Here is an 18904-nt window from a genome sequence, read left to right as displayed (position 1 = left end):
TGTGCTTTTTTTGGGGAGGATCACAGCTTTGTAATTAAACCAAAAAGACGTTTCTTAGCAGAAATACCCGACGCATTGCTTTAATATCTAGCGTTACTTGGCTGATAAGTATCGTGTGAAGAACGTGTACAGCGTACGCAGTAACTGTGTTTTATTTTAGGTACAATACCACAAATGGAAAACTAACATCGAGTATAATTGCACTAACGTTATTTTGAGTACTGACTTTCAATAATTAATTAGTTAAATGCGAACAAAAATGAATTTTATGCTGCTACATCAAGTCATATATTGTTGGATAGCTTACGTTGAGTGGAATTGCGCTTTACTATTTTCAAGTCTTAACTAATTGGCATTATTTAATTACCTGTAATTAAAAGTTGAACTTCAGGCTATAGCATCGTCACATACCTTCGGATAACTTATACCGAGTACGCTTGCACTGCACTAATTGCCGGTTTTAGTTAATAACCATTACTTAGTTGATTGTGATTAAGAATTGAACTTTAAGCTACAATGTCAAGTCAATATCAAAAGATAGCTTATATCGAGTACGACTGCAATACACTAATTGCCAGACTTTGTTGACAGTTGTTAATTAGTTAATTGTGATTAATCCTTGAACTTTAAACTACAATATCTAGTCATATCACGAGACAGCTTATGTTGAAGACAATTCCTGTGTACTAATTAGCGGTGTCGTGACCCAGGCTGCGTGTTGTAGGCCCGGTAGGTTGTCGGAGCAGGAACAAGGACGCGGCGGCTGGAAACGGATTTTGAAGTGAGATGGGAAACTTTTATATACAGTATTTACATGGTAGCATTTGGTTAGTGGACAGTATCTGTTTTGCGACTTATGAAACACACTTGTCGCCAGTTTTTTAGGGCTGTTTCTCTAGGTTCCCCAGATGAGAAGCAGGCAGATTATGAGGGAGTGTCTTTGTCACCTCACTCTCCCGCACTCTCACACACACGCACCAACACTGCTCGCATTCGTTGACACGCCCCTCTGACTGGTCCTGGATTGAGGGTGAGGAGGTGGTCGTCTAGACGGCGTAGACGGCGTCAGCAGGTTGTCGTGCGTGTTTGCACCTCGCAGTCACCTCTCAGAGCTCGGCGGGAGGGGGTGTGCGCGGCGCTCTCTCCGGCGAGCTCGTGCGTTCCCGCTCTCGCCCCTCCCGTCTTCGCGCGTCCTGCTCGCCCCCCTTGGGGGGTTCAGTCCTCCCTGCTCCAGTGTCCTGGTGCTTATTCCCTGGGCCATCGGACCCATCTCGCTGGCTTCTGCCAGCACTCCTGCCGCTGTGGTGCCCTGGACAAGTGCGTTCCTTCGCGCACCTCGTAGCTGCAGCATGCGAGGCGCGACCCAGTGCTGCAACTGATTCCAGGATCGCCGGACCCTCACAGTACGCCCCTTCCGCCCTCGAGGCGTCGACCCAGTGCTGTGCCGGTGACCTGGATTTCCCCTCGGCACACCCCTCGTCGCCTTCACGTTTGCGGCGCGCCCCTGCGTTGGACCGGGTTCATAACTGCGGCGGCCCATTGCAGCTCCTCCATGGGCGCAGCCCTACTGACCACTGCCAGTCTTCCGCGGACTTCACGGTCCGCGGGCCCTGACGCACCCGCGTCCCCTGCCGCTCCTGCGGTCCCCCCACTGCTTCGCCAGCACTCCCGGGGGCGTATATCTGATCCCAACAAATGGATGCGGCGCAAGGGGGGAAAAGAAGATGGAGAGGGAGAAGAGGCCGTCGGCTGGCTGTTACGAGCTGCGGCCGGCACCCCCATTCCACGCTAGCGACACGACCCGTGGGCTTCGGCGCCCGTGTCGTTGTGGCAGCGTGCGATGCGCGTTGTTGCGCGGATGTGTGTGCGTGCTATATTTGTGCCGCGAGTCTTCTCCAAAGACCGCATGAGGCTAGTCATCTTGTCTTGCCCCGGATGAACTAAATGCGATTTGTGCATTGATTCAATCGCTGGCGCACGGCCGCTCCACGAAACCCTTCGTGGCTCAGACACAGGTTTGTTACATACCGCTTACATGCAAATCGGCCCCGAAATGCGATCTATTTTATGAGGTAACCCAAGCCTTGTATTTCGGCAAGATCCCCACTAAGGTACGACTGTATTACTGACGCCGTCCGGTGAAGAAAAGACCTGCATTTAAAAAAAAAAAAGCAAACCGTCCGCAGCTGTGCTTTCTGACCACCTCTACTGCGTGCAGACACGTTCCGCCGTGCATGCAGTGAGAATGATTTGTGCATTTCGCAAGGCGACAATGAAATGGAAGTGCGGAGATTAAAAGCACTTGACTGCTTTCGGGATGACGCGTTTTGTTCTACTGACAGTAATGTGCGGCTTCTGCAAGCTTTCAATTGTAAGTTCTGTTGTTGGAACTCTAAATGAAACAGTTGTGATTGACGTTTGATTATGTGTGAAGCATGAAGTTCGTTACTCGTCCGCTTTCATGAATGACATGCACGCCCTTTTTTATTTGATCTTTGAAACCAATTTCAAAATTTGGAGATCGCCCGCACTACCATCAGAGGAAGTGACCTTTACAGTATGAAACATTGTTTTTGTGTGCTACTTTTTCGATAAATGACAGCCATGTGGCACTTTTCAGAACAATCTTGTTTGCGTTATGCCCCGTCGCCATCTGCTGCCTCTGACTGCACTCGCGAGTTTTGTTTCGTTTATATGGTCACTACACAGCGTAAATTTGTTGCTCTTATGGTGTGGTATAAGGTTCAACTTCTAAAAGCAAGTTTTTTTTTTTTTTTTTTTTTCAAACAAAGTGAGTGATAAAAGTTTAATAACAATTTGTTGCTACAATATATTAATCCATTTCTCTCCGCCACCAGCCCAAAGTGCCATGTCTGGTGAAGGTATATGTCTAATACAGATCAGTTAAGCAAGACAGAATGCATGAAACAAAGTCAGTGACTGTTTTCACATAGAGGAATAGAGAAGAAGTAATTCATTTGTAGCCAATGTGCATGAAGCAAAAAAGGTACTATCATTGGCATGTTTTAACCTTTGCAGCATACTTGCGCTCTTGCTGCCCATGCAGCCACTAGTTGCTACTGTTACGATATGGACAAACTGTCCCGATGAACTAGAATTCTGGCAGGGATTATCCACAATCACTATAATATTTGGCTTTGCTGTGCCTTGGTTGTATAGTCCTTCCCCCTAGCAATAGCAACACACTTTCACCACTAGTACATCAAGTGAAAGTTGCTGGTTTGCATCATGCACCTTGCAGCAGCAACCTTGTGCCACTCTTAGGATAAATTAAATTTGAAGGGAATAAACACTGCATGTGATGAATAAGACACCAGTGGAGTGCACATCAATAGAGTGCCCAGATGTACCATTCACAATAGCATACTGCACCAGTGAAAACTGTCAAAAAGTGTGAGAAGCTCATAGCCAACTTTATTACAAGCGGAACTTATTTCAGCTCCATCATGTAATGAGTTGCAAGACGAGAAGCGAAACTTTTCCATAGACGTATTATCAATAGCGGTCTTTAGTTAGAATGTTGCAGTAAAGTGTTCACTTGGCACAAATGGTCTGAGGCTAAGGTTGATGGAAACTGCCTAGCCGGTGTCATCATCCAGAAGAGCCAGACTTTTTCCATGGCCATAGTGGAAAATGTGATGTGCTTCCGAGCTTTTCCTTTCCTACTTTTTTTACCCTTCTTTGTTTATACATAACTTAATTTTCATTTTCAAATCAGTTTCATTGCTTCATTAACATACACCTGTATTTTTCACATTGAGAAAAAGATCCATGAGCAATTTCATTGCTTTAAAATATGGACCTCTGTTAAGAACTTATTCCTGCTTCATTTTTTCGCGTGCACCAAGCAAAAACCATTAAGCTCTGGTGTCGTAATTTCTGGATGCATAAACAATACTGCCCTACACTGTCACTATCTGCAAAAAAATCTGTTATTGTGTCCTGTAAAGCTGGAAAAAAGGTACAAAATTCTTGTGAAGCTCAAGTTGGCAGACAATCTCTGCATATTGTCGATTTCAATCATACTCCATGTCTGTCATCTTAAAGTAGAAGGGTATGAAAAGTGAACCAGATATGATTAACGCAGCCTTTTTGATATATTTTGTTCTCAGTGACTTATGAATACACAGCTTTCTAAATATATTTTCTGTCACATATGGCTCCTATAGCCAACATGATTAAATGGTTTAGAAGAATGACAATTTGGGCTAAATAGTGCATACTGTTCGAGACTGAAAATAATAGTGCTAAGAAGTGACACAAGAGAGAATGACGCAGGACGAGCGCTAAATTCATCTGACCTTTATTCACTGCCAAGGCAGCAAATATATAGAAATTTTAAGGCATGCGCATGAACAACAACACGACGCATCAAACAAACCGTTCAAGATATGTCATCTCGGTCTTGAAAAGGTGAACCGATGTACCACTCACACGCTTTCCCTCTCTTTCTTATGTAAAACGCCTCTTAAGACCTCGCGTGCCTTCAAATCTCTACTTCTGCCCAGAATCTTTATCTCATGAAGCCGTGGTTCACATATCTTTCAGTGCAGGCATATTTTTTTCCCCCAGCGCATGTTTTGCCGCTCGGTTGCACACGAAGCAATTTGCGCAATGCTGTGAAAGATGTGCACCACCTGGTTCTTTTTGTGATAGTGCATGTTCAGCTGCACTGTCATTCACGCAGCGCCTCGATTGGCCCACATAGGGTTTTCCGTAGGCCAGTGGTATTTCATATACTACTCCTATGCAGCACTTCACGTACTGCTTACCTTGTTTTTTGCTGCAGGCGCCCTCCTTTTCATTGCTCGCAATGCGCGAGCATAATTGTGCAAGCTTTCGTGGAGCGGAAATTACGACAGGCATGCCATGTCGATTTGCAGCCTTTTTCACATTGTGCAGAACCCTGTGAACATAGGGTACCACTTCTGGTTTTACGCTTGGCTTTCTTGTCTCGCACAACTTTTTGAACATTACACATTTGGTTTTCCTTAGGAAGGCTTCAGCATCACCAGTGATTACCGAGCTTGGGAACCCCGCCATAGCAAATCAATCCACTTGCTTTTCAAAGCTCAACTGCATAGTATGTTCACACAACTTCACAAGAGCAGACCCAAGGCAGAGGTTAGCAATAGCGCGTTTCACAGTCTTTTAATGAGCCGAGGAATAAGGCAGCAGCTCCTTCCGTGCTCGAGGCGAGTATTGCCAACACACATGATGCTCGCCCAAGGTAATACTTAAATTCAAAAACTGAAAACATCCCCGCAAAGGGAGTTCATGGGTAAAACACAATCCCTCTGTCAAACTGAGTTTTAGGGCGCGGTCATTAAAGGCTAAAAAAATGTTAGCACAGAGGCTACGCAGGATCTGATGCAAGTCCTTTGTCTTTGTCGGTAAAAGCTGTTATCAAAAGATATGTCACACTCAGATGAAATTATAGCAGCTTCATAAAATTACTAATTGACACACCTGAGGAGTTCTGAAATCAACTGTGCCGCTACTCTCTATGGCATCCCTTACAGAAGTGAACAAAGGCATCATGGAACACAGAATAAAACAAGTTCTCGACATCGACTGAAAACACATATCCAATGGATGCATTTCTCTCGAGAAATATAACATCTTTTGAACTTTTGGTATCAAATGGATAATGAACATTAAGAAAAGTGAGCTGCTTCTGCAGTATTTGCTAAGAACATGTTGCCAAGTACCATTCTCACCGACTACTGTTCTAAAGAGAACCGAAGGTGAGAATGGTACTTTGCATGTTGCTGGAGAGTCTGGGGCTTTTTGGCATGTTTTTGATGGGTTTAGTCATGGCTGCAATCATCCTTTCATGAACAGAACACCTGCCCTGTTGGCTGATAGACAGGTGCCTTATAATCTGTGGCATGCAAGTATCAGCGCAGTTGCTTCTATTCACGGTTCCATTAAGAAGGCTATAACAGCTCATGTGAGTTAGGTCTTGACAAATGCACACTTGACGTTTAATGCAGGATTCATCATGCACTGCAAAGTTACCCTGAGTATATATGATATTCTCAAAGATCCAAACTGTACGAGTCTTCACAGCATCACCTTTTATTTCAATCAGCCAGGGTGCCGACAACAGAGTTTTAACCTTTACTTATCTGGACTTGTACTCCCGTCTTGCAGAATTTAAGAGCGATGGTGAAGGTAAGGAAAGTCTTCGGCTCCAAAGTAGTACACAAACCAAATTATCAACATGGCAAAAACAGAAGATCATGACTGCTGTTTCTTTTTGTTGACAATGCAAATTCGGTTCTCATAAACTAAGAACCTAGTAGGGTGATAGAAATTTTGTACTTTATAAAAGCAGTACTCGGTCATATCATAGAACATACCCTCTTCCACATTGTGCTAACCACCTGAACTTTTTAATATGATGCGTTATCCAATCAATTTATGTCCTATGAGACCTGCAGAAAGGGGAAATTTTTTGTCTGCAATGCACATACAAAGCCAATGTGAAAGCAATACCTTTGCAGAATGTGCACATTTCTTGCAGCTTAAAAAGGTTAGATTTTTCTCGAACACAATGGAAAACATAGGTGTAAGTTATTCAGTTCCACTATAGTTTTATTATAAACACAAGAAAAATTTTGTCATAATTTTATTGTATGGTGAAGAAACAGTGCAAGGGACGGGACACAGTGACACGAGGAAGCGCAAACACTCACACACCTCGTGTCACTGTGTCCCGTGCCTTGCGCTGTTCTTTCATCATGCAAAACCAACTAGCCCGCCAATTCGCTCTTATAGATTTTATTGTGTTGCTCACTAAAAATTTCGCAATGCAATTATTATTAATCTGAGAAATGAAAGATTAAAATTAGAACAAAAGACAATCACATGCCTTTGAAGGGATCTGAACTAGGAATGCTAAATATCCAGAAATTTTGTATGGCTTAAAATTTTTTTCCCCAAGTTCTTCTAACAAATTAAACATTTTGGAAAAAACATGACAAGAACAGCATGGAATTATTTGCTAAAAAGCATGACTTAATAATGACAAGCTTTATCAGATCATTCATAAGCAAGTTTAGGCCACGAGCCACATATTCAAAACATGTGATATGCGCTTGCAACAATACCACAGGCTGCTTTTATGCTGCTGGCATTGCTGCGATTAATGCCACTACTATATTCTGAGCTTTTCAGTAACTTAAAGCATCCCCCCAGCTACATAAACTACTACATTTCAATGTGATGATTGTTGCCTGTTTTGACTATCAGTTGATTGTTTGGTTTATGCATTCACAACCAAATTTATGAGTGCCTCACCATGAATGTTAGTCAATCTGGCTTTCAAAACCATTTGAAATGAAGCATTTTTCAAGGTCTCTATATGATTCCTCACTCGCGTGTACTTCAGGTCAAGCAAAGTTCCACTTAGTAGGTACTCAGAAGCTTGAGCTAACGTGGCGTCAATCTGTGGCACCAACCAGAATGAGGCTGGCGCAATGAAGGCAAACCTTTCAGCCAGTCAGAACTGAAAGGCAGGAGCTCAGTTCGACTGCACTTCGGTGCTATTGGCAGCTGGTGCCGCTTGTGCTGCAAGAGACCATTGCTGCTGGTACAGGACTCCCACAAAATTGCACTCTCAAAGTATCGAGAAGCTTGAGCTAAGGAAGCATCCATCTGGCTTTGCGGCACTGGAGTGATAAGGCCTAGAAAAAATGCAGCCACCTTGATATTTGGGGGGCAATGGGTGCTGTTCTTTGACTCTACAATGTAACAAATCACTTCTTGGCAGCTGCGCTGATAAATAATATTGTTCACCCTTGTAATTTGTTAAACTGAAGTGAATGTCCTTCATGTCCAGCCGAAATCTCTTACACAACAGGTGCCTTGTGAAACTCGTCGCATCAGGAAATTCATGCTCAGCATTACTGTACTTGGATACTGTCCTCTTCCTTCCAACATCGGCTGTGTCACTCACAGAAAGTACTTCTTGATGTTAAAAGGGGCAAACCTTTCCCAGCATTGACAAGAATATACCACGCTAACCAACTCTCATGCCCTGTCAGCACTAACTTTCTTGTGTATGCTTTGTAAAAGTAAATAAGATGAAACTTTTGCCTAGTTCTGCTGATACAGTAGAACCCCTCCCTAGTAAAGTCACTCGAACTGGCAAAAATCCACTATATTTGGGTCCTTACAATATTAGTTTTTGATGATGACATGGGCCTGAAGATGCTATCTGGTAATTAAATGGCTGCTTATTAACATGTCTTGTCGGTTTATAAAAAAAAAGCTTAGCATGAACAAAATGTTGTCTTCTGCTTTTTCTCTCATTCAAGAGGCATTAGCTGAGAAATGCGCGTGACATAGTCAAGTGTGGCAAAACTGTACATGTCACGTCTCCACTTGCTACCCTCGTGCTGCGAGCTTTCAGTTGTTCTGTCCCCTTCTTTACAGTGGTGCACGGAAGACAAGCTGAGATATTTCACTTCACTATATTGAGTTTTTACTACAGCAGAGTTTACTACTGTAGTTCATTAGACGGCAGTGCGAAACTATCTTGCACAGCATTACTGCATAGCCTGCCGAAGAGATCTTTCCCAGAAAGAACCAATCTCGCCCACCAAGAAGACTTGTATTTTTTGTCGTGTCGTGTGCATTGTACAGCAACATGTCCAGCAATTCTGTTTGACTTGCACCGTGAATAAAAGCATTAAATTTTACTTGTGCTCAGCCTGGCACATCCATGTGACCTGCCTTCAGCCCACGTCCTTGCAGCACTAAAGTCTGAGAAATGCTGTCTTCAACATGCGATGACAACACTGCAGCAGTGGCTCGGTGGTTAGGCATTCAAGTGCCGAGTCGGGGGGGCATAGGTTTGATCCTGGTCGCAGTGGCTGCATTTCAACGGAGCGAGAAGCAAGGTGCCCATGCAATTTCAGATATCAGTGCAGGTTAGAGTCCCATGTTCTCAAAATTAATTGGGGCCCTCTACTACGACATCGCTCACACATAAAAAATTTCACGGAATGGAAAGGCAGTACTAAAGGCACTATCACATTTACTCTCAAGGTGAAGTTTGAGTGTCTCCCTACTTTTTCTCACATGTGTGATTTGTTATTCAAGGATCCCAGTGGGTTTAATTAACTGCCCTCATCTTTAAAGGAGCTACCCAATCAGTGCCTAGCCATGTCACCTGCGAACTACCATCAGGTTATAATTTTTTGTTCACAACACAGTTGGAAGGATTTTCTAGAGAAGAGGGCCTCTAAGGCTGTCACATGAATATGCATTCATGCACTTTGAACTCGGGTGACTACAGTTTCTGGACCAAATAGGTACGTTTAACCTAGCAGCAATGAACAATTGTCAGTATCCTTCCTTTAAATGTGTTTTTTAGTCCATATCTGTTAGCAGCTTCCTAGCACCCTCTACAGACAAAAGCTTGTGGATGTGTGCTTTCAAACAGCCTGGTAGATACCATAGGTTTTGATGGAACCAATAAGCTTGAATTGGTTGTGAAAATGTTATGAACTCTGGGGACTATGGTTTCTGGGCCAAAAAGGTACATTTAACCTAGCAGCAATGAACAAAAATTGGTGGCATTCTTCGTTGAACTGTGCTTTGTAGGCCATATCCTACCTGCAACTCAAGTCTGAAGAGGTCTGTACCCACATTATGGCAGTTGTCCAGCTGTCCCCTTTCTTAGCAACCGAACTCTCGTCTTCATTCATGCTGCATATACATTTAGTATGTTTCCTTTTTGTTGTGGCATGAAAGGATTGGATAACCACAATATTTAAGATGACTACTGGCAGAGCACTCCAGTATTAAATTTAACAAGGACTTTATGACGTCTTAAATTACACAGCAGAAGTCAAACTGATTGAAGCACTATTGATTTTCTAATGTACCGGTGAAAAACACAAGAACACACAATTTCAACAAAGACAGGCAATTTCCTTCAATTTGTTCACTGCACGGCAATGATATCAGAAGAACACGCACGAGCTGTTATAATCTGGTTAAAAAAAGATTGCATGCATCTGCTCAGGTGTATGTATGTAGGGTACGCTGTATAGCTATTTCTAAAGAAAAAAGACACTTCGACCAAAATGTGGCTTCCGTGGCCTAGGGCCAGCGAACCACTTTGCAGCTCTTCATTTATTTACAAACAAACACTCTATTACCATCAAGCAAAAAGCCAGGCTTGCTAACCAAGTGTACATATGTTTTACAAAGCTAGAATTTGCATGTTTCGATTGTAGTTTGTACTGCCTTGCAGTGGATATCTAATGGGGGAGGCAGCAAGTTACACTGATGGAATCCACAACTGGTCGGCCCCACAGCTACAAATAAAAATAGCAACGACATACCAAACTTCCACAAAAATACTTATCATTGATGTGTGACCGCTTACAGAGTAAAGGATAAAAAATAATGATTTAGGCAACCAGCGCCAAGGCAACGACGAAATTGAGTCGCATGTGTTGTCCATTTTGGCCTTGACTCGGTTGCTGTACTTCCATGCCGAAGTCGAACAAACTTGCCCAACAGCACAAGCCTCAATTGAACAGTTTGAAGCATGAGCGCTCAAATCTCGAAGCAGTAGTACAAGTATAACAGTAGAAACTTCAATTAATGACGCACATTTCGTGGCACCAACAAAGAACTATATGGATCTAGCGCTAGTGCAGTCAAACCAGACAGGCAGACGCTTTAAAACTCGGGTCAACATTACGCTACTAGCCAGAGCCAAGTACTTGCGGGCAACACATGCGGCAACAGCCGTAGACACCCTATAATAACAGCGGACCGCGTCCGTGAAAACCGCATACATTCAGAACATAAATATCTGTAGCGCATTTCCGTAAGCACAAGACAATTCGCGAAAGCCAATAGTTTAAAATCCGGCTTAATGTGGAAGCAGACGGTGCCTGAAGTGGTCACCAGAAAACCAACATCGCTTCAGCACTATTGCTGGGAAAAAAATGTGAACTTGCAGCGCAACTGTTTCCACACTCGTTTAAGGTTAATCTCAAAAGAAATGCTTTGCAAACCGGGAGGAGCAAAACAAACCTCTGAGATATTCTGAGCAGATAGCGAGCTCGCTATGCTATACTGGGCGCAGCCATCTTGCAAAATAGTACCAATGACACTAGGAGAAAAAATCTGTCAAATATAGCCACATTTAACTGTTCCGAAACATGCACGCAAAGTAGTGAATTATATTGTATTTTGTGTTATGACGAGTAAACAAAATAATTTGTAATGTATCTAAAGGCACATGATTGTATGTGAACAGGGTAGCAGCGTAGCAACACAACGCAGCCACAGCGACATTAGCAGCATGGCGCATTGTGGCGCAGCACCATGCGCAGCACGGAAAAAAAAAACTTGTACACGGTGGTTTTGAATTCGGACATCATCAAAGTGGAGCCGTGGAGCTTCTATCATCAGGAACGTTGTAAACTTCGGCAGTGAATCATGGTTCGGACCAGCGGACGGAGACCCGAGGACGACGAGCAGCGTAGGCGTGATGTGTTCCATGCAGTGAGAACTAAAAGATGACCCTTCGTTTAGGACTCCATACGGGTGTTGTAGCTAGAACGCAGCTCAGGGCTTATTCCGAAGCACACGTCTCTGGCAAGGCTGTAAACAACCTAATATTTGAGACGGGGCCTGCTGTCCTAAAACGACTAGGGTACTGCAGCTTTTTTCAGATGCCTGCGGCTGTTTCGTTGGTGATACCCTGACGATGCGCGAGTGCTGCCATAGCATTGTGCAAACTTTCAAAAGCTGCATTTCAAAATGCGCAAAATAAGAGAGCTAGATAATGCAACCATAGTACATGCTCTCTAGGTAAGTATGAACTCCATGCTGCAAACTGAATTATAGCTCAATTATTCAGCAATCTTAATTCAAAGGTAATTGCGTGAAATGTAGGGACAAGACATAATTAAGCCACCATCTTCCACAACTGCACAAATGCAACTAGCGCTCATATTTTGCAGTTTTGCATAAAGTTCTCACAATCAAGCTTCTTTTACCTCCCAGTTATGAGCATGCATTGTGTGCCCGTTATTGCTTCCAAATCATTTTATAACACCAGTACAATTAGTCATACCTTGCTAACAGGTACACATTGATTCTAGACTCAAACTGCCTCATAAAAAGTTTCCTGTTATAACAAATCTTGATGAAACAAAGATTAAATGCAGTGTCAAGCCAAGTTTGTAGCAGTCAATAGTTCAGTTCTTTCATGTGCAATATCGTGGTTGACACTTCATGCATGCAGTGAGTTATGACAGAACATGGTATAGGCTACATTCTTATATCTTTACAGTGGAACTGTGTTTGTTAAATAAGTGTCTCGTCTCACACATAATTGCTGTGGAATTGTTACTGAAAGGTCCCACGAAAAGCCATTTATTAAAACTAGAAAACGCGTGCAAGCAATCAGTACCTCTGCAATGCAAACATTTTCAAGCTACCTGCATTAGCACCAATCGTATCGGTGCAAAAAATGAACTCTTGTCCCCATCAACTCGGTGCATACCACCTTGCCCTGTCCCGCCTGCCTGCCTGCATCACCTGGGAGTGTCCAGTTATTGTGTGCACCCAGCAGACCCAAATAACATCATTGAAGAGAAAGTGCACGAGAGGCGTCACCTTAATTGATTGTGAGCAGTTGCCAGGAGCACTTTTTAAACATTATCTGCAAAGCTTTGAAATTTGACTTGAATGCTCACAAAGACCACCTCCGTGGACTTCTTGCATTAGAATATTACCATAAGTACCATTTCAGAGACCATTGAAGCACTCATCAGCTCAGCATGTTTATCAGATTCAAGCAGGTAGGACAACTTTATAGATTGTGACTGTACTAGCTTAATCAAGCAATTTTTGAAGCTTTGTGAGGGGTGCGACGATACCTCTGAGCATGTCCATTTGCTTCATTCTTTTGCTTGCCTGTGCCCGCAATGAACATGAATTCTTTCCTGCTGAATGATAGTCATAAAGGACCTATGAAAATGCCTTTCTGGGCTGTGTTAAATGCTTCACAAATTTTCCTGATCGTCGTTGCATTTGCCACGTCAAAACCTACTTTCTCAAGCACTGATGCACATTCACCCCCATTTTTCAATGATATGCTAGGTCTCCTAGGGCACCATTCACATCACACTTGTTTATGTGTTCAACAGCACCACTTCCACACAGTATTAACATTACAGCGGGCCTGACATAACGGAGACAATGTTTAGTTCGGGGTCATGTCCTTCTTGTATTAACTGGAATAGTCCTTTCCGCTTGCAAAGGTAACAATTTCTTTTTCCAACGGATGCCAAGCGTTGCCCTTAAGTGGACTGATGAAGCTAAGACATTTGCAGGGGTCAAGTGGATTCAACTAGTGCAGGACCTGGTTAATTCGAGCAATATGGGAGAGACCTTTGTCCTACCTGGGCCTAGAAGCAGTGTGTCCTACTCAAGATCTAAGGGTCTTGGAGGGCTGGATTCCGATCTCACCCTCTTATCTCAAAGGCAAAGTCTGAGTTTGCAGCACTTGCCAAAGTGGCCATGCTATATAGTCTTCTGCCATCAGACAACCTGATACCGAGTAAGCGCCCGGCCATGTCAGCTGCCAACTACTTTCTGACAAAGTTAAAGTGGAAAGACGAGCTAGTTGGTATTGGTATGACGACTATGAGTACAAAAAACACAGGATGAAGGAAGGAGACAGACACAGGATGAACGCTTCGTCCTGCATCCTTTGAAGCATTTGCCCTGCGTCTGTCTCCTTTCTTCGCTTTGTGTTTTTTGCACTGAGATGCATATTTTTTTCTGGCAATGGTATGCCTGTGATTTTTCGCTCACAATGCTCACACATTCCATAACGCTGACAGAAGATTTTCTGCAAAACACTGCAAAATTTTGTTGTGTTAAAAGTTATAGAGGCTTCCCGCACAAATTCAGTTGAGTGGTACCTTCTCGTGAGTGCAGAATAAAGCTCGCTCGATGGCCGATTGGCTGCTGTTGCCTTTTCGTCCTACCAAAATGCTTGCTCACCTATGCCAGTGTCAAAATGACATTGCAGCAAAGCGAGCCAGTTCCAAATCAAACAGTTTCATGGTGTAGCGCCTTCCTCTGGCTGCGCAAAGACTGCAGCCAAAGCATGGCCACTGGAAAAATGAAAAAGGACGCCGGCTGGCAGTGGCACGTGAAACCACAGTTAGCTGGTCTGTTCTAGTCTAGATCCTTATCAGCTGTCTCGTCCTTCACTCCTAAGGCCTTCAGCCTACAATGTATTCGGCCCCTGTTCCTTTTTGCATAATGCCAGCCCTGCCTCGAGCCCAAGTAGCATTTAGCTTCTGCGGCATTGTTTTGATATGATAGCTTAAAGACTTCATTTTCCAGAAAATGCAGCAACAGCGGCAGTATTGATGTGAGCGAAAAATCATGGGCATGCCTCCGGCAGGCAGCAGTTGGCAGGTGAGAAGGCCGTGCACTGACTGGTCAGCAGGGTGTCTGTCGCCACGAAGCCACAAGACATGGCCAACTTGGTAGGAACTCCTGACTCCAGCAGCTCCTTTGAGATGGAGGGGGGAAATGAGAATCGGACCCACCGGAAGCCTTCTATACTGTAACAAGAAGCTCCCATTGATGGCGCAAGCTACAACAGTGATGCATCGTATCTTCATCGATCGGAGCAGCCAGCTGGAAGCCCCAACAGAGTGCCGTGCGCCGAGTGGAGTGGTTGGCAGTCATTGTCTCCCTCCTCACATAGAGCAGACAACTGACGTCACATGGCATCTCTTCTCTAGCTGCAACACAGCAGGCCCACACCTGTGTAGCCTAGACTAATTGAACCTGTTATGCCCATTTAAAAACTGCTCGAGTAATTCATCCGTACTAGACAGGCATGAAACAGATAACGAGTCAAGCACATTACTGCTATGCCATGCAGGCACATTCCTGGTTGAAGCAGGTCTTTTTAGCTATGGCTGTTGGTGTTTCACGTAATGTGGTAGCTCACAAGTATAAGCTAATGAGTAGGTGTGGGATGATAGTGTCACAAATTCAGGAATTGGTGATTCAGCGAGTTATAAAGTAATGAGGATCTGCAGGGGAAGCGCTGATGTCTTCCAGGTTTTTTCTCATTTCTTGCGGTTTTTTTAAGGTTTGATTTTTTTTATTTTTGAGGAAATATGCTAAAAGGAACCTATAAAGGTAATTATTGTCTAATTGTAATGCAGTACATTTGTAGGATTTTCTTTGTTGGTATTCAAGTCAAATTTTAAATGTCTCTGCATACCCCCTTTAATTTACAAATTTCTCAAAATTGCTTTTCGCAGTTTATTTGGACATCTCATGGCCTACTCTTAGCTGCCCCCATTGACATAAACTTGGCCATCTGGGGCCAAATGATGCAGGCGAAATGGGCCGCAGTGGGGAATGGTTGTGACATTTTCTTTACTTTTCTCATCAGCGTGTGTCGAGTTGAAGGGAAAGGAGGGGCATTATTTTTTGCCTCCATCTGTGTTAGTAAAACCAGCTTAAAAATTTTTGTCGTGGAAATGAGTGATGAAATACTAATCGTTAGTGCACTTTTTCTAGCCACAGCAAACACCTTTTCATTGTTCCTTTAATCGAGCTGAACTAGTTCGTTCATTATCACAAAAATGTATGCAGCTTTGTCCTCATCTATTTGTTCCTTCTTTGTTGTGGTTTCCATGCAGCAGTTTTATAAAAACTTCATTCCTTTCGTGCACAGACAAGGGTAGGAAAATGAATGGCTCGTGATGACATGCATATGAAAAAAGCCAAAAGTGATTGAAATCAAGTAAAGCATATGGAAATTTTTATTATTGTTGTTTCACAGGATATTTAATGGAAAATTATTACTTTAATCGTTTTTTACCTGAAAGATTACGGTGGAAGTAGGAGAGACGGCAACTATATGTTAATAGAGAGATCTAAAGCTACAGCAGTGGCTGTTAAATCTTGTTCTTCCGAGTATACTAATTCGGTTGTGCATAGCCGAATATTGAGATTGCTCACAAGGGTCACCCCCAACCAAAGCGGCAATAGGCTTCAAAACTCAACTCTCTACTCAGGACGTAATGCTTCAGTTGCATGCAGAAGTGATAGATCCCCCTAACAAAACCGGAACCAAAGCGATTTTTGCCTTGGATCTGGAAAAAGCCTTCGACAATGTCTCTCATGAAGCCATTCTCCAAACCCTCGCCAACATAAACGCAGGGAACAAAACCTTTAATTACATTCGTTCCTTTCTCTCGGGAAGGACTGCGGAGCTAAGTATCGCAGGACTTGGATCGGACAAAATAGCTATAGGAGACAGAGGAACCCCGCAAGGATCAGTCCTCTCTCCCTTCTTGTTCAACCTAGCAATGATAGGTCTGCCACCCAAAACTGGAAGAAATCCAAGATCTTCAACACTCCCTATATGCTGACGATGTCACCTTGTGGGTAGCAAAAGGTTCGGACGCTCACATAGAGGAAATGCTTCAAGAAGCAGTGAATGTAGTCCAGTCATACGCTAACCAGATTGGGCTGAAATGCTCACAACATAAGTCTGAACTACTAGCAGTCAGAAGGAAAACACAAGACAAAGTAGAGATAAAAGTCTGCCTGTACGGACTACCCATACCCACAGTCGATACTATTAGAGTACTCGGGTACTTGGGCTCTACATCCAGAGCAATAGGGAGAGCAATGTTACTATCAACAGGCTGGAAATGACTGTGCGATAAATCACTAGACTGATACACAGAGTAACGGCAAGAAAGAGGCTGACATTTGTCGTCTTATCCATGCCTTTGTACTAAGTCGATTCACATACTCTGTCCCTTATCTCCGCCTCATTCAATCTGACAAGGAGAAATTAGACACTCATTAGAAGCACCTACAAGGCTGGGCTAGGTCTACCCAGAAACATTTCAACCAAAAAACTTCTCTCACTTGGGATACACAACAATGTAGAGGAGCTGATTGCAGCTACAAAGGCTAACAGACTCTAAAGCAGGCAGACAAATTCTCAACCGCATGGGAATTAATGCCGAACCACTAGCCAACCACTAGGACCACTACCAAGAGGAGCTGGCGACAAAATTATCTCCAAACCTTTGCCCAAAAACATGCATCCCTCCTTCCATCAAGGCCGGAGGAAAGCTAGAGCTAGGGCCCTAAACAGAAAATACCAAAATCATGATGGGGTGGTGTATACCGACGCCTTAGACTACTATATGGCTGAAGGTGCCGTTGCTATCTTTGTAATTAAGCAGTACAGTAAGTAAATGCATATCAGCCGCTTCGGTCAAAGTCTGCTACTCGGACCAGGAGGAAGAAGCCGCAATTGCTTTAGCCATCACTACAACAGATGCGGACATAATTGTCACTGATTCAAAAACTGTCATACGTAACTTCTCGCGTAGCAGAATATCACATACTGCCAGAAACAACCACGCGGATATCAGACTCGACAGAGAGATAGAGCTCATATGGACACCTGCCCACTCAGGGAAACGAGGCAATGAGGCTGCTCATCAACACGCTCGAGGTTTTGTCGGCCGAGCGGTGAGACCTAATGCCGAGGAACTTGAAATGGAAGGATTGCTCACATACAGCGACATACCCCTGCCAGCATTCTAGTTCATCGGGACAGTTTGCCCATATGATAACAGTAGCAACTAGTGCAGCTCCCTCATGGCTGCATGGGCAGCAAGAGCGCAAGTATGCTGCAAGGGAATACACTATGAAGGTTAAAACATGCCAAAGTTAATACTTTTCTTGCTTCGTGCACACTGGCTACAAATGAATTACTTCTCCTCTATGTGAAAACAGTAATAGACTTTGTTTCATGCATTTTGCCTCACTTAACTGAGCAGTATTAGACACATACCTTCACCAGACATTGCACTTCAGGCTGGTGGCAGAAATAAATGGAATAATATATTGTACCAATAAATTATTATTAAACTTTTATTACTTTGTTTGCAAGAAAAAAAAAACATTTTTGCAAATGTGTGTAACATGCAAGGCCGATTTTGTTGATGCCCACATCACATTGACACAGATAAAGTAACATAGTGTGTATCAGTGAAAAAAGTGATTTCTAGTCTGTGTTTGTGCTAGGCTTTGTTTCTGCTGCTGTCTGCAGTCAACATACTACATTTCTAAGGATTGCATTTGCAAAAGAAAACGGCACTCATATTAAGACATGCTAGGCCGAGGACCTGGGTTCAGTTCCAGCCATAGTGGTCGTTGCATATCAATGAAGGTGAAATGCAAGACACTTGCAATGCCAGTGCACACGAAGAACATCAAATCAATGGCATTAATGCAGAGCTGTCTGCTATGACATCTCTTACAGGCAGTTTTTCTATATCACTTATGGCAGTTAAACACCACATACCACACCGAAGGAGGAACAAAACTTTCTTTACTGACAAAATAAACGAAAAAGAAACGAAACTCGCGATTGCCCTGGCCTTTAACCCTGATGTTGAAAGAAAGAAAGTGTATTCAGAAGCAGCAGCTGGTGATGGCAATTTCCACCTGGGCATGGATATTCAATGAATACTTGTTTTAATCTGAAAGTAAATCTCTAGAAGGAAAATTGTTGATGAAGGGCGACATCTGCAGGTTTTGTTGATGCTATATTGCCATTTATGACATTGTGAGCACCCTTTCAATCTTATCTACTACTCTGCAAAACTAAGAAGCAAACAAGATAGCTTTGAAAAGTGCCACATTGCTGCAATACCTAAACAACAGCTGCAAGAGCTGTTTAAAGCCACTTGCAAAATACACAAACCATTTTCACTACATGCACGGCGGACGGTCACTTTTTTTTTTTTTTTTTCATGCAGGCCTTTGC

The sequence above is a fragment of the Amblyomma maculatum genome, chromosome 3 (assembly GCF_055883805.1).
Source record: "Amblyomma maculatum isolate TAMU_Amacu chromosome 3, ASM5588380v1, whole genome shotgun sequence".
NCBI classification, from domain to species: domain Eukaryota; kingdom Metazoa; phylum Arthropoda; class Arachnida; order Ixodida; family Ixodidae; genus Amblyomma; species Amblyomma maculatum.
This window is presented reverse-complemented; position numbering follows the sequence as displayed.